Here is a 7,281-nt window from a genome sequence, read left to right on the forward strand (position 1 = left end):
GCTCATACAGCTCACTGTCTGCTGGAGCCATGTAATGGTCGTAGTCTTCTGTCATGTTTCGGCTGTGTGGCAGGCAGGGATTGGACCCAAACGCAAACTCACTGGAGACAGGATTGAACTCAAAAGGGCAGCTTTTATTGCTGAACACAAAAACTCTACAAAATCTAAAGTGGGACGACTAACAAAACACACAGCATGAGGGAGACTACGACACTGACAAAGAGAAACACAGGGCTTAAATACACAGAGGGATAACGAGGGAATGAGACACAGAAGGAGAGCACAGCTGGGAGTAATCAGGCTGGACGAGACAAGGGAAGCAAAACTAGAAACACTCACATGAGACATGGACTTTCAAAGTAAAACAGGAAACACACTGACTGAACTCTAAACATGCAAACTTAACAGCAACTGGGGAGACAGAACATAGGAACCTGAAACATGGTACAAAAACGTCACAGTAGACATAACATGGAACACAGGGAAGCCATATGACAAAGCCAAAGAACTAAACCTATGATAACCATAACAGACCTAGGGAAACAAGAAACAGTACAACAAAGGACTCAAAACATAAACCATAATATAAAAACACAAGATCTCTTCAAAATAAAATAGGAAACATAATGAGACGCAGACATGACAACCAGAACTTCACAATGTAAGACACAGACATGAAACACATGAAGAGCAGGGGAGACTTAACATGGGTTGGAAACACAAGGGGGAACTAATAAGCAAATGAACATAGGAGACCTAATGAGCTTAAACATACTATAAACATCAAAATGAACTAAAACTCAAAACACTGGGCCATAAGACCCAGGATCGTGACAAGAACAAACTAAAGTCTACTAATACGCCTATACGTTTTCAGCCAGCCAGGTACTCTTTCACAGCATTTGTGCTGTTTGTTTCCTTTGGAGCATTTATAATTAAATTATTGGACTCACTAAAATTATTTGTGTTTTTAGTCTGTGAACTGTGAGTCATTTCTAGTGTTTTATTAGTGCATTACTCTGCAATATTAGGTTTGACTCTGCATTTTGGCTCTTTTGGCTCCAAAACCCCCACATAATACTTTCAATTTTTACAATATTGAAAGGTTACTGCCCCAAGTAGAGGAGTTTAAGTATCTTGGGGTCTTGTTCAAGAGTGAGGGGAGAGAGGAGCGAGGGATCGACAGACGGATTGGTGCTGTGGCTGCATGTTGATGTGGACACTGTACCGGTCCATCATGGTGAAGAGAGAGCTGAGTGTAAAAGTGAAGCTCTTGATTTACCAGCTGATCTACGTCCCCATCCTCACTTATGGTCACGAGCTGTGGGTAATGACCAAAAGAAAGAGATTGTGGTGGCTGGCTTTTCCCTCAGATATAGGGTGATGAGTTTAGCCATCCGGGAGGGGCTCAGAGTAGAGCCGCTGCTCCTCCACATCAAAAGGAGTCCGTTGAGGTAGTTTGGACATCTGTAGCATTGCAGCATTATAGAGCATGTGCCTTTTTCAGAATAAAGATCATTTTCAGAGGTTCCCCTGCTATGTGTCCATAAGCAATTGCTTATCCGAGGGTCCAAAAAGGCCAAGAGGCATATAAGAATAGTAAATACTGCCATCATCCACAATTTTAGTACTTAACAGAAGTGAACAGTACAGACTTCTGGGTGAAGCAAACCAGTTAGCTCCAGGAAAATGGCACAGGGCCAGGCCTAAGCCAGTTAACTCCAGAAGGACAGTGCAGGGCCAGATCTTAGCCAGTTTGCTCCTGTGGGAAGATGCTGGACCGGGCCTAAGTCAATTAGCTCCTGAAGGACGGTGCAGGGCCAGGCCTAAGCCAGTTAACTCATGGGAGATGGTACAAGGCCGGACCTCAACCAGTTAGCTCCACAAGGATAATGCGAGGCCGGTCCTAAACCTGTTAGCTCCACAAGGATGGCACAGGGCCAGGCCTAAGCCAATTGACTCCTGGAGGATGGTGCAGGGCCAGACCTTAGCCAGTTAGCTCCTGGAGGATGGTGTAGAGCCGGGTCTAGGCCAGTTAACTCCAGAAGGACGGTACAGGGCCAGGCTAGGCCTGTTAGCTGATCTGATCAGGATGCCTCCTGGGTGAGGTGTTCCGAGCATGTCCCACTGGGAGGAGGCCCCGAGGCAGACCCAGGACACTCTGGAGAGAATTTATCTCACAGCTGGACAAGCTGAAGCAGGTGGCTGGGACAGGGAGGTCTGGGCTTCTCTGCTTAGGCTGCTGCCTCATGACATGTTCCTTCGTGTCAAGGACAGGGACAAAAATTGTTGGATTGGCAGGATAAAGGGGCGTGGGAAAAATACTGCATAGTCACAATATTTCCAGTGGCAATTTTGGATTAATAGATGGACACCAAATATCATAATTTATATTAAATACATACAAATATTTTGAGAATACTGAGAATACTATGAACATCATCTTCTACACGACCATCCTCAGAGAACATTAGTTGAGCAAACTTAACATTAAATCAGCTCAGCCAAAAACCATCTACACTGGCCACACTCAGTTTCTCAAAGCTACAGCAAAAGGAGGTCACAGTGGATGGATGGGTCTCTCTTTTTTTCTGTCCTGAATGAGACTCAGCTTAGTTCTATGAGCTATCATTTACAAACTTTAACAAATTTTTACTCTTTTGACAATGAAAACAAAGCAACTTTGAACAACTGTAATACTCATGTTATGCAAAAAGTGTTATTTGCCCAGTTTTTCCATTTTCTGCTAAAAGTCTGTTTTTTTAACCACAAATATACAGAACATTTTGTACATTTAAAAAAATTTCCCTTACTCTACAGTCTCTTATTTCTTACTTTTTATTTTCATATTCTTTATTTTTGTCTAAAATTGCATGCTCTATCTGCCTGTCAATTTGCTGCTGTAACACCTTAATTTGTCCAATGAGGACATTTGACATTACAAAGGGGATAAATAGAATAAATAGGAATAAAATAAAAATAAAAATACAAGTGAATTGCACATTTCAAGTATGGAGTCTATTGCACCATTGACTATTAAGAAAAAGTATTGCACAAAAGGTATTGCACGGTGAAGTGAAGAGGCACTACAGCTTAGTTGTTCCCCCCTCCTTTGTCCTCCTGTCTCCCCTCCCTCTCCCCTCCAGAGAGGAGTTAAACAGTCTGATGGCGTGTGGGACAAAGGAGTTTTTAAGTCTGTTGGTTCTTGTCTTTGGGAGAAGCAACCTGTCACTGAACAGACTCTTCTGGTTGTTTATGGCCATGTGCAGAGGATGCCCAGCATTGTCCATAATGTCCAGCAGTTTCTTTAGTGTCCTTTTCTCTGCCACTGTCACCCGAGTGTCCAGCTTCATGCCGACGACAGAGCCAGCCTTCCTGATCAGTTTTTCCAGCCTGGATGAGTCCTTCTTTGCTGTGCTGCTCCCCCAGCACACCACAGCATGGAAAAGTACTCCAGCAACACTGACTGGTAAAACATCCTCAGGATGAGCGGGCGGAGGGAGGTTTTGAGTCCCCCCCGTTCTCTGCGGCCTGCTGGAGCGATGGGGTCTGGGAGGAGTTGGCCGTCCGATTGGGGTCTGGAATGTGGGCCTCCCTGCTGCTGCCGAGTCGGGGCAGTCTGCTTCTCTCCACCCCAGAGAAAAGGGTAACACTACCTGGGTCTGGGTGCAGTTTCCCCCTCCAGGGGCAAGGGTATCAAGACCTGGGGTATAGAGTACGCTTGGGGAGTGTGATTGTGTGTACAGTGTCTCTCCATGTCTGTCTCCACGTTGGTTGAGTGTTGAGTAAGTGCATATGAGAGCATGAGGGTGGGAATGGATGTTTGTATCTGTGTGTGCCTGTATGTCTGTGTCTATATGTCAGGTTGGGTATCAGACGCCACCTCTCTGGGCACATCTCAGGCCCTCCAAGGTTTGGAGGCCTTTCTCCCCCACGACTCCCCCTGCCAGTGGCAGACGCCCTCAGACATCAGTGCGTCGGTGGTTCTTTGTGTCCGGGGGTGGGCGTCCAGGTACACACCAGCTCACTCCTTGGTGCTGCTTATGGGGCCTGGAGCCTGGGGCTCGCTCGGGCCACTTCGGGGGTGGGGTGCCCTCGGCCTCTCGGCCTGGGGCTCGGTCACTCAGGCACAGCTGGCTGCTGGCGGAGCTCACGGGCATGTCACTGCAGTAAATCCGTTGGGCATCTTTCTTTGCCTTTAGACAATAATTCTGATGGCAAAAGAGCCAAACGGGACAGGCAAAAAAAAAAATTGTCCAATGAGGGATAATAAAGGACATTTCTGTTCTATTTGATTCTATTCTTTCCTATGTGGCCCGTGAATCACACTATGGGAGTGGTTTCAGATGTTTCTGTGAGCTGTGTCCCCTTCAGCTGTATCTGCCAAGATTTGTTTGGATTTCCGGAGCCTTTATCTATCTCATCAGGTCATTTCCTATGTGTAACAGCACCATTTCCTGCCTCTGTGGAGCACCATCAGCGATTACAGAAAAACCAAACCGTTTCTCCCATTTTCACCTTTGTTTCTCTTTCTATTCATTTTCTTTTCTCCTACTTCTGTTTCTCTCTAATCTTGAAAGATTAAACATTGGCGTGACAAATTAAAAATTAGTCTTTCGCTGTTATTATCAGTGGTTAATCATGGTATTTTGACCCACCTAGTTCCTTTAGAGTGAGCAAGAAACAAAGCTAATTTCTGTATGACCCCCAACATGCTGACCGTAAATCTTAATAAAAAAATGTTCTTGGTATTCCTGCGTCATTTACAAGAAACAAATAAAACTGTTTGCTTCTTGTGGCTATCTCTCCCCTACTCTCTACTGATTCCATTGTCCACCTGCCAGAGAGAGGGCGAAAATACTTGTTCAGAACAATAAGTACTTCCTCCTGCAAAGCGGTTCGCTCAGCAGCATCAGAGGAATCAACAGAAAACATGTGTGATCAGCCATTGTACTGAGCTATGCTCCAGCCTTCCTGCATTAGCCTGTTTCCTAAAGTCACCGTGTGACCTTGGACTGTAATTCTGTCTGTAAGGAAGAAACACGTATATGCTCACAAAGCTACATACAGTAAATATATGTTCCACCAGCACAAAAAGAAAAGGGAAAAAATGAAATGAACTTTGGTCATAACTTATACATAAATGTTCAGTCAGGGAAAAAATTATTTGAACACCTGCTGATTTTGTAATCAGTCTATATTACAGTAGTAGGTTTAGTTGAACAGTGAGAGACAGAACAAATGAATTTGCATTTTTATGAATGTAATAAGCATTTGATTTGCAAAACGTGCTTTAGTAGGGGAGACCGGGGATAGTTGTAACGTGGGTCAGTTGTAACACTTCCAATTTCTCCAATCAGGGCTAAGTTTCAAATGATGTGACTCATCCTGTGCATGCCCAATTCAGTTCTGCTATCACATGTGAAAAATCAGCACATTTTGTCAAAAACAGACAATTTAACACCAAAAAAAGTAATTTGTATGCCAAAAAGTAAGTTTTTCTACTTTATTTCAATTTCTAATAGCATTATCTGCTTTGCAGTTAAACTCATCAAACTTAAATTATGTTATTTGTATGTCTATGGGGATATATTCTGTGTAGGTCTTTAGTGCTAATGTTTTAGCCGTTGGCTGTAATGTTAGCTAGTTCATGGCTATAGGAGTCTGGGTCAGTTGTAACAGCAACAGTCTGGGTTAGTTGTAACAATAATGCAGATGTTACAACTTACCACACTATTACTTTAACTTATATTAAACAAGTTGGGGCAACGACATCAGCAGAGAGAGGTTCACTGGTCGCTTTTGTATATGCGGTTAATGCCATTGGCAACACAATTCCTCCACTGTTTGTGTTCCCACACATACATTATGCAGACCACTGTGTCAGAGATGGACCAGTAGGAAGTACTGGTAGTGGAAATAAATCAGGATGGGTGCAAGAAACAGATTTCCTCATCTTTCTGAAGCACTTTGCAAACCACACCAAGGTAAGCCATGATAAAAAGTAATGGAATTGCGATGCTGGTGAACAACTACATTTTTTCAGCTTCATTGTTATGTTCAAAATTGGTGCAAGAGTTGTAGGTTATAATGCCCACTGAGCCAATGAGGCCAAACTCAAGGAAGACCAACCAAAATTAATGAAATATTCAGTTGCAGAAAATTCCATAATTTGTCTTTTTTGGGGGGTTGGAATATGTTCAAAAGTTAGATTTCTGCATTCTGTCACACACACACATACATAAATGGCTCTAAGTGCATTCATGTGTTGAATAAACAAAGATTACATGTTAATATTTTGTTAGTACCCTTATTTCATTGTGTTACATTTCACCCCAGGATATGTTACAACTAACCCAGACTATGGGGTTAATTGTAACATTTCACTCTTTGTGTTTGAGACCATACCATGCAATGGGTAATTGTGCTGCAGAGAAAATAGCTGCACTATTTAATAGCAGAGACATGTAAATACTTTGCATTACATTTTGAATCCACTACCTTAAAAGAGCCCCAATTTACAGACAGAAATGTCAAAAATGTTACAACTATCCCCGGTCTCCCCTACTTGGTGGCAAGCCCTTTGTTGGGAATCACAGAGACGTGTCTTGTAGTTGACCACAAGTTTCGCACACATTCCACAAACTTCTGTGTGGAGGGACTGAGAGTTCGAGTTGCCAAACATCAACCATGAAACACTAATGACTTGGAGAGGATCTGCAAAGAGGTGTGGGACAAAATCCCCCCTGTGGTGCTCATGAAAATGCATTTTTCTGGATTTTTTAAATTGTTTTTTTGTTATTTTTCTCTCAGTAAGTATAGCTGTGACACCTGACGGTCACTTTAGGCAGTGCCCTATAAGCCATGCGAGCAGTTCAACAGTGCTTTTTGGGAACTGATTCAATTAATATAATAAAATCAATGTAAATAACTGCCACACAGAACAACAGCATACTCATTCCACTTTGCATTTTAAATGAAAATGCCATTAAAATATAATTAAATGACTGTTTTAAACAAAAAAATGATTTTAATACAAAATGTATTTAAATTTCACTAAACATTAATACAGTTTCTGTGTTCAGTAGCAAACTTATCAGAGGTCTTAGTGGTGCACTTTCAGTTTAGAAGTGTGCGCTCTGTAATGGTGTTTTCATGGTATTTTCTTCAAGCAGGGATTAAATCACTGAGCTCTAGGTTATTATGTTGCATCTCTGACCTTAAGGTCAAAATGGTGATCCCCAGTCATTTAAATAATATACAGACACCCCTGGCACAGTA

This window comes from Haplochromis burtoni, unplaced genomic scaffold, assembly GCF_018398535.1.
Source record: "Haplochromis burtoni strain Fernald_Lab_line unplaced genomic scaffold, NCSU_Asbu1 Contig_113, whole genome shotgun sequence".
Lineage (NCBI taxonomy): Eukaryota > Metazoa > Chordata > Actinopteri > Cichliformes > Cichlidae > Haplochromis > Haplochromis burtoni.